Below are 10,217 nucleotides of genomic sequence, written 5' to 3' on the forward strand. Positions count from 1 at the left end.
CAAACCAGCATTCAATACATTTTCTCAAAGCAATGAAATTAAGCTCTACCAGTATTTCTGCTCAATATGTTTTCCCAATCAAATCCATTTGAACAAAGTGAAATATATTTATCATAGATAACACATTTTTATTAAAAACAAATTCACTGAAACCAAGTTTCCCTTTGAACTGATAGATAGAAATTCTAACCAATTGTACAATTAGATCTTAGAAACAAATGTATTTTTACTTTAGCAAAAAGCATTTCTATTCAGGCCCACTTTAAAACACACTAATGAATAATAAAAGTTGCTCCAACAATGTCTTTAATGGAGTATTTTCTCAAAAGTATGTCCTTTGGGGTTGAAATACAATCTAGGAAAAAAAAAAACACTTAGGGAAAAAGAACAGTTATGGGAATAAATTCAGATTTGTAATGATTGCATATTGAAACCGACCTGTATGTACTCAGAGTGAAGTTTGTTGGACATGTGCGAATGCATAAGACATGTTTGGGGACACTTTGTAGTTGTGTTTGCTACTATGCCACATTATCCAGAAAAACCTTTCCTCATTGGTTTTCAAACATAAATTCCCATCTGTCTGAGGCTAGCTGGGGATTACCATGCACAGGGAGAACTTGACGGAATAGGAGATTCGTGTATTTGTGTGGCTCTTTGGAGCGGATTTCCATTTCAGTGCCTAGATCACAAACTGTCTTCAAATCTCCCGAGGAACCATGGAGAGGGAGAACTCACTCACTACATAAAAGCAAGAGTATCCAACTGCATTGCACCTCTGCCCAGGGCCACCATGCTCCTGACGTGAGGCAGACTCTCAGATAAAGAAACACATCTGGAGAAATGACACCTACCCCTTCAGGACACATGAGAGCTCTAAACCCCGGCTGACGGGAACCTTGTCCTGTCTGCCTCTGTAGTGATTCCCACACTGTGTCTTATCTGCTTCCACCCTGCCCCAAAGCTGCAAGTCATGAGAACAGAAACAAAGAATTCTATTGCCCCCACTAAGCAGCCCAGGAAATGGTCTTTAAATCAAGATTGTGGGTTCCCTGTACTATTTCCTCCTTCCTGCCTGGTAAAGGGCAAAAAATAGAAATTGTGCCACAAGTCACTGGGCAAATAATTTATTGACCTCTGCGGCGCCCTGGCCTTGAATGGACCAGACCTGCCCTCCCTGAAACACAGTTAGTCATGAAGGATACCTCGAGAACAGTTAGCACAAGATGTTCAGTGCAGAATTAGATATAAAGGTGAAATGTTGGAAACACAAATATCTAGCACCCTGGGGATTGGCTAAATATTCGTAATAATATCTTCCTGATATATCCTGCAGTATTAATAGCACAGTATTACAAGTATTCAAAGTGATATCATAGAGAGATTTATTGAACGGGAAATGTACCTAGTATATTATTAAATGAAAAAAATGTTTAACAAAACATTATGTGTAGTATCTAAGCAAAAGAGACATGCATGTCTTATGCATAGACAAAAATGGGAAGATGACACTAAAATGTTAATAGTGGCCAAATGAGTGGTGGGGTTACAGATTTCTCTCTTTTTAACAAATGTGTATTTTATAATGTGTATTTCTTACAATGAGCATATATTACTTTTGATATAAAAATTATTTTAAAAGTGATTAAAAAAAAAAAAAAGAAAAGAAAAGGTGGCATTAAATCCAATCAAAAAGGTAGTGACCAAATATTGGGTCTGCCTCTGTAATCTTTTTTTTCAATTCTTTTTAATTTTTTTTTAGTAGTAAAGATTATGTATGATGCCAGATGAGCACTGGACTTATCAAGGGGATCACTTCATAGACTGCGTATATGCATGACCAAGGTACTGTACAACTGAAGCTGCCTCTATAATCTTAATTCTGCCATCCGTTCAGAAAGGGGAAGTATTCCACCTCACATTCTTCATCTTTTTTGCAAGATTCTATTTGAGGACCTTGTTCAATTGGTCATCCAAGATGCACCAATACAAAAACCCAGGTAATAAATTTCTTCTTTAGTTTGTTCCCGGAAGTAGTGGCTCAGCCAAAAAAGATGTGCATGATTTATTTTGTCAGATGATATAACTATGTCACCCCAGATTTTCCTTTTTGCTTTAGCCCAAAGCCATGCCTAGCTCTTCTAGTGATCTCATCTCAAACGTCTGGTAACATCTAATGCCGCTACTCCTTTTCACTAATTTCAATTCTACTTTCTTCCTCTATCGTTCTGTTTTGTATTATACTTACTTATAAAAGAGATCCAATTTACTTTGGAAATAAATTTGAATTCCAAAAAAATTCCTATAGTGTGCTTGCTTCGACAGCACATATACTACAATTGGAACAAAACAGAGAAGATTAGTGTGGCCCCTAATTTGTGAAGCATTCCATATTTTTTGACGGTTGCCCGAGGGGAAGGGGTAGGGGCATGGGTGAAAAGGGTGAAGGGGAATAAGAGGTACAAACTTCCAGTTATAAAATAAATAAGTCATAGGGATATAATGTACAGCATGGGGAATATAGTCATTATATGGTAATAAGTTGGTAGGGTGACAGATGATTATCAGAGTCACCATGATGATCACCTCATAAAGTGTATAAATGTCGAATCACTATGTTGTATACCTGAAACTAATATAATATTGTATGTCAATTATACTTTAATTTTTAAAAATCCTATAGAAGTAAATCCTAACCAACTATAAATATTTGATGATGATTATGCAAAGAAAGCTTCTGCTGCCTTTTTGGGGATGTGGTGTGTCCACAGAGCCCCAGCTACACTGGGTGAGTGACATGACACTTGAGAAGGAACCCTGGGGAATTGAAGCTTGAAAGTTACGTCATTCCCCTGGCTCAGGGGCAAGATCCTCAGCCCTCTGCTTGGCACTGATAGGGATGGAGGAGATTCCACTCCCTGCCTGGAGGAGAATGTAGGGCGCCCCCTGTGGTCTGGAGGTATTGGGTAGGGAGCCCAGGAATGGAAAGTGGACTCTCTCCTTCTTTAGGATCCTCCATGTATGTACCTTTCTGGGGAGGATTTGCTCTTGTGGGCTTATTCATGCACCTGGTTCCTAGTCATGGGTTCAGCCCCTTCAGTTCAATTGTATCCTTATTTGGTATTTTCCTGTGCCCCACTGTGAAGAGGAGAATGGGGACAAGAAGGAAGAAACAAAGAGGGATGGTTTGGTGGTTAGTGGTAGAGAAAGAGAGACACAGACAGACAGACAGAGAAACAGAAGAGACAACACAGAGTCCACAGGACATGTTTAATTAATCCTGACATTTATCCAGCTGCCTTTGAAACACAGGTGGAAATAATTGCTGTTCCTTGTATTGTTTTAGATGGAAATGGTAGAAATAAATGGAACTGTCAAACTTATAAACTTTCCCATCTTCATTACAAATCAAGAGTTAAGAAATGAAAAGCATTAGGCAAGGATACAAGAGTATTCCGAGATTTCTTTTTTATTTCCCACAAGGCAATGTCCCTAACAAAGACTGGCATCGAGGCATCCTGTTTTCTGTCCCCCAACAACAGTTATTTCATTTTCTCCTCCTTCGGCAAGGGTCGATCAAAGCCCCACCCCCACCCCCAGGCCAGGCCTCTCCCAGCCTGGACCTCTGCATGGACCAGTCATCCTCACTCACCTTCAAAGCATCCCACTCACCAGATCTTCCTTCTGGCCCTGGGTAAATGCTGTAGCTGTCTGTGCATTAGCCAAACTAAACTATTATTTTTATTTTGGTAAACGAAACCTCTTAATAACCCTTAATAACTCTCATCTCCATTTTATGGAGGTGGAAACTGAGCCTCAGAAAAGTTGAGTAACTGACCCTAAGTCACACAACTCCTGCGTAAACCGAGTGACAGAGCTAAGATTCAGACCAGTCAGCCGACACCAGAGTTGGTGATCCACTCTTCTCCTCACTGCTTTCCTAGGAAGTCTCAGGGGTCATCTGGCTCAATGTATACCTGGTACAGAAAAGGAAACCGAAGCCCAGAGAGGTGAAGTGGCTTGCCCAAGGTCACCCGGATTGCGCCAGTTAGCCTTGGACTCTCTCCACCCACCACACTGCATAGCTCATTATATTCAAATCCTTTAGCTAATACATTCAGATGCCAGGAACCTGCCATTAAAATGACTGCCAGCATTTTCTAAGAGAAAGCAGCTTAGTTCCAACCTCATTCTCCATCATTTTCTTTTTAAACCAGAGGCTTAATAAACAGCACAGCTGTGGTTTTGTTTCATCTCCTTTCATTTCCTCTCGCTGCTCTCAGGTGGTGGGGGGGTGGGGGGTGGGCAATGCATGACAACATGGCTCTAAAATGGGCCAAGAGAAGGAAAAGGCTTGGGAAAGACAGGAAGAGTTCTTTCTCTCTCTCTCTCTCCCCCCACTCCCCCAATTCCTTTCCATCCCAATGTCCTTCCTGTGTCCCGGGGACTCCAACCTCAGTCTATTGGGCTTCAAAATGACCGAAGCCAAAGACTGATCTATGAGAGAAGGAGTAGGCAGACACACCAGGGAACCGAGAAGAACTTTAGGTTCACATCCCACTTGCCATGGTGCGGAGAGCAACACGTCATTTGCTGCTTCTGGAGGGGAAGAGGTCACTTGCCTGTTTCTACCAGATTCATAGACCCTATCAGAAAGAGACCAGACAGAGACATTTAATATTTGTTGAAACATGAAGGTTTCAAGTTGACCAAGACACAGAGAGGGGTAGAAGCATAGATTTGAGAATCAGATGGATGTTGTTCAAAGTCAGGACTAAGTAGTCAGCAGACTTAACGGCTCGGCTAGGAGTCTTGGGGAAGTAGCTTAACCTCTCTGGACCTCAGCTTTCTCACATGTAAGATGAGCAAGCCGCGAGATTTCAATGTATATGCCATGATTTGGAATTAGAATATTCAAAATCATTTGGGTTCCTGGTTTAAAATAAGCAGAATAACCCAGTTCCTGTCCATCCGGAATTCAATTGTCCAGTTTGGAGTTTCAAAGGAAACAAAGACATTAACGGCTGAATGTCATTGGGGTAATCCTAAAATTTATTAGGAGGCCTGTGAGTTCCATGATGATTTTAACCTGGAGGCAATGCACAATGCACATAGTCAGACCTCGGATAGACAAACTTGAATTTGCCAGACCACTCACTATGAGTAATGGTATGCGTGAATGTACACACACACACACACACACACACACACACACACACACAGACACACACATACGGGCACTCACCCACAGGACCCTGGAACCCACTAAAAGGAAGGAGTGCAGAGTAAATCATTACATTCAACCAACATGAATTCCTGTAGAACTCAACAATGCATGTAAGTTTTCTCCCTAATATCCCAACAGGTTAGAGTAGCCACAAGCTTTTAAATAATGTATTTATTACCCAAACCCTCACAGACATTTTACTGAAATCCAGAAGCATTCTGCCAAGAAAAGAAAGGAACTAACGAAACAGAGGATAAGTGGTGTTTCCCAGCTATTTCATCGCATCACGACTTCAACAAAACCAAGCCTGTTCTTGCCTTGTCCCTGATGCCTCTGCGAGCAGAGTGAGTGAATTGGGGCAGATTTTGGTTTTAAATGCGTCCTAATGTTATTTTGGCAAATTAGCTTACATGGCTGGACATTGTGTTCCAGCCACAGAAAATATTCTTTTCCTGTCAGAAGCTCCGACAACCCACCGCCACAGTGAAATATCATAACCTCTTAACATTTTTCTTGATTTCTTTAAGAGTGAACATTAGACATATTAAGAAAAACAACCCAATCATTAAGCCCTGTGCGGTTCTCCTAGGAGCCAGCTCTATTGCTTTAATCAGATTGTGGACAACTCATTCTCAGCCTGGCCATTTATCTTCTTTGTTTACGAACACTCCAAGTGGCATTCTTCGTAGCATCAAAAAACAGTCATCAAAATTAAGAACAACAAAAGACCTTTCATTATTTACAGTGTTAAGTAACATCTATTTGCTTTCATTAGTTTCCAAACAACGAAGTACACTGGTTCTGATTAAGCCTGGCATGTGTTAATTATATCTGAGGTCTGGGGTTGTGCTGTCTACAAGAAAAGATTACTTCAGGGTGAAGCCTCCGCTGAAATTGGAGGTTCCCGGGCCTCAGTAGTCACCTGCTTCCATGCGCTTCCTCAGTGCAAGTTTCCAGCCTCAGAATGGCAGAGGCGGAGGTGAGCTTATCACAGAAAGTTACATTTTTTCAGTTTGGTTTTGGTTTTTAAGCCCTCAGCTTTATTACCCGTTTTATGGGCTGGAGTTAAATGGCAGTACAATACAGTTTGCTCTCTTACTGCTCGGCACTAACAGCCATCATGAGCCATAATTAGAAGTAAAACCACCACATAAATAACACGGCAGAAAAATTGCCCCTTGGACGAGCCAGGCTTTGGCTATGGGAAACTTCAGCAGGTCCTGGGTATCCATCATACTTAAGGGGCACTGCGTGTTTTAGCCCATATTTGTCTTACTAAAGCCAAAATGGGAGCCGTTTAGACTTTCAAATAAGCTTTTAAAAATAGACAATGCCGGTGGAAACAGACTGTCTGCTGCTAAGTGTGATGTAGAAACCCTTCTCCTGGAGGCCAGGACAGCTGCAAGGGCTTGGAGCCCAGAGGCTAGGAAGGGGGAAAAAACTGTAAAGGAAGAGGATGGATGGACTCCCCCCAACAAAGAGGTCTAGACATATTTCACTACAGAACTGAAAAGTTCCTGCACACCATTGAGCATGGGAGGCTACACTTCCACTGGGGAACCGGAGAAGTTGGGTCGCCATGCAAATGTCACTTTCATTCAGTGGCGAAGTGAGAGCAGGGAGACTAACCTTTGTGAGCACCTAGGCATCTTACATTGATTTTCTTTCATTCTCATAACCATCTTAGGAAGTCAGAGAAAATAAAATATATTGAATCCTACACCTGAAAGTGACTCTGAGGAAACAGGACCAGCAGCTGGCTTTCTGCATTTGGCCTGCCCAGACAGGAATTAACATAAGGGTGACATACAATCATCAGAGCAATATCCTTTTTTCCTGATTTAACCTCTCTCGTGCCAGGGATTAGGAAACAAACCAGATAGAGTGAACCTATCACAGAAGGAACATGCTTTGCAGTGGACAGTGTTTTTCAAAGCCCGAATCATTAAAAAAAAAAAAAAATTGATGTAAGTACATCCACTTGCTTTTTATATTAAGTCGCATGTATTTTTCTATTGATCAGCTGAATAGTTAAGATTTAATCTTCATGTGGAATGAAAGAGAACATTCCTTTGGATATTCTAAAAGCCCACCTGTGTTCTCTAAAGAGGGTAGTTTGTTTTCTCCCTTTTCTTTCTTCCTTTGCAAAAATCAAACAAAATTAAAAATAAAAACAAAACAAAATTCATCAAAAACACTGTGTCGAGCGTTGTTTTTTTTTTCTTTTTTTAATTGTGTCTGGCATTAAATAGTACAGTTAGTGAAATGGTCTTGAACTTCTGTAAGTAACACAGCTCCGTTTCACAGGTGGATTTTTGTCTGCATTTTTATCAGTGCTGGTTACATACTCATATGGCATGACACTGACATGTTTCTTTTAATTAAGATATGAAGTGCTTTTTTTTTTTTTTTTTGTGGACCTGCTATATTCTGACAAATTTACTACACGTCTCAGAAAACACATAGCTTTGCCAAAGTTGGTGAGTAGCCCAGCATGGTTTATCTCCAGCCCACAGCTCTTTCTCTGAATTCAATACTGCAGGCACAATTTAATGCAAACCCAATTTATGACTTAATGCTCTAGGGACCGTAGTGGGAGATTGTTACATTATTCTTTTCTAATCCTATTTGTGTTTTAATTTGCTAAGTCTGTAATGAGGTGCATGCCTTGAATAGATTCAAGATCTTTCACATTGCTTTTGACTTTGTTTAATATAATAGATTTTACAGTTTGCATTAAATACCCAGGTGCTACGGTCAGTATTATCTCTTTATTTTCTCAACTAGAGTGAATAAAATTACACTGTGAAAGTAATTGTGTACATGTTTTCTTGTTTATTGTAATGGTTTATTTCCTATTATAATTTTTGATTCAAATTACAGCTAGTTCTCCAAAACTCAATTCTCTGTGGGCTCTTCCTTCCCCGTTCCATACAATTGTTAGTCTCTGAAGAGAATGGAGACTTAGCTGACAACTGATTAGATGAGGAATACTAGAATAAAATTTCCAGTCTAAGTTATGATACTTCAATTAAATAAAGAGGAAGAAAGGGAGAAAGGAAGAAAGTGAGGAAGGAATGGAGGGAGAGAGAAAGGGAAGAATGAAAGAAAGAAGGAAGGGAGGGAGGGAGGAAGAAAGGAAAGGAGGGAAGGAGGGAGGGAGGGAAGTCGCTTTGTCACCATATACTCACTATTTTATTTCTGGTGTTTGGCTGCAAAGTATAACACCATCCCTAATCACAGCTGGTACATCACCCAACTTCACCGTGTGTCATTTGCTGTCCCTAACTGTATTATAGCCAATTATAGCTAAATTCTCTGTTCTGTATGCACAATCAAGGGGCGTCTGGAACGCATTTTGCTATTTTCTGAATCCTATTATTGCAGACATGTTTATTACATTCAGAAGATGGCTTTTCTGAAATTACATTGGAATTGTACAACCCACCTGCCATTTACAAACAAAAGGACCTAAACATTTCTTAACAAGGAGAAAGTTCATTTAGCTCTTTCCTTGTAACTTTTTCTGTGTTGTCTTCTTCTGTAACTGTTTTTGTAAGATTCTTTGCTCGTCTCTGTATATTTCTAAAAACATCGAAGCTCTCCCATGAATGTTTATTTTTAAATTAATAACGGCACAGGGGGTCAAAAGGAAGCTGTAAATCAGCTATTGACACCTGGGGTAGGTACTAGCTGCAATGTTCATTGTAAAATTTTCTCAGACTATGTACTCATAGAAATGTATTGTAACATGGATCCTAAATTATAACTATTTGATCGCCCTGAAATAGCTCCTCTAGGCTGCCTGTCAAAAGAAAAAAAATTTCGTTATGTTCTTAAATTTCATTGGGGGTCATTTTAAGAGGAAAGTGAGTGGTGTTAGAAAGACACATGATATCTATTGGAAAATGTAGCACCTCATCATTAATTATTAAGGCAGAAATGGAAGTGTTTCTAAACCGCATGCATTCCTCATCCCTTCTACTGAAGTTTATAGTCTTAAATTCTCCCCACCCCAAGCTTACTTTATTACTGGTATTTGCCTGGCAGAACCGGGAGATATTACTACCTTTTTATTTGCTATTTTTACAGGACCCAACAAAGTGCTTTTAAAATATATAACCACTTAATTCAAGTCAAGCTTCTTCAATACTCCTTTCATTCAAGCCCTTTCTAATTTGTTTTCTTCCCGCCAGGAGCCTGGAGAAGACACTGTGATTTATGTTTTCATTTATTTATTTTATTTGGGCTTTTCATTTAAGAAAAGAAATTCTGCACGACCCCCACCGCCCTCAATTCTGCATCATCTCACCCCACTCCACCCCTTTGTATCTGGGCCATTAAAAGCTTTCTCAAGGCCAGACCTTGGAGTTTTAAACAATTTCTTTGGAGCTTTGACCACGGTCTGGAGAAGGGTTGGCCTGGGGGCTTCTGGGCACAACAAGAGTGGGGTCTTTGTACCAATCATGGTGACAACAACCCAGTGCTCTAAATTGTCATCTTCTTGTGGACAAACTCTTTTCCTTCCTTTATCGCGTCACTCCTTGCGCAGGACAAACCTCCCCGTATGGAGAGTCCTGAAGGAACTCAGCCTTTCCCCCACGATAAAGATGCTTTGACTCCTACATGGATTAAATCCCTGAGTGCCTTGGCACCAGGATGAATAGTATTGTTCACGTTGGCATATTGGTTATTTTGGGCATTGGGTGTGGGGTGAAGGAAATTTCTAACGTGACATTTAAGACCTTGGGTTTGATAGTCCCACAGCCATGGGTTTGATTCTCGGCCCCATATCCTACCCAGTCGTCTTGAGCGAGTTACTCCTCCTCTGTACACGGATTCACTGACTTGGCCAGTCAGTCAACAAGTACTTATTAGGCACCTACCACATGCCAGGCACTCAGGCACAGAGGGTAACAGGTAGTGACGCAGACACGGTTTCTGCCAGAACTGATCTATCTAGTGGGGCCGACAGACAGACAGACATTGA

At 40.6% G+C, this 10,217-nt stretch overlaps 1 pseudogene; it reads left to right on the top strand.

Annotated features, from left to right (window-relative positions):
- Window positions 1-2,309: 2,309 nt before the first annotated feature.
- LOC117012589 (uncharacterized) lies at window positions 2,310-2,398 on the top strand (annotated as a pseudogene).
- The last annotated feature ends 7,819 nt before the right edge of the window (window positions 2,399-10,217 follow it).

Source organism: Rhinolophus ferrumequinum, chromosome 20, assembly GCF_004115265.2.
Source record: "Rhinolophus ferrumequinum isolate MPI-CBG mRhiFer1 chromosome 20, mRhiFer1_v1.p, whole genome shotgun sequence".
In the NCBI taxonomy this organism is placed as follows: domain Eukaryota; kingdom Metazoa; phylum Chordata; class Mammalia; order Chiroptera; family Rhinolophidae; genus Rhinolophus; species Rhinolophus ferrumequinum.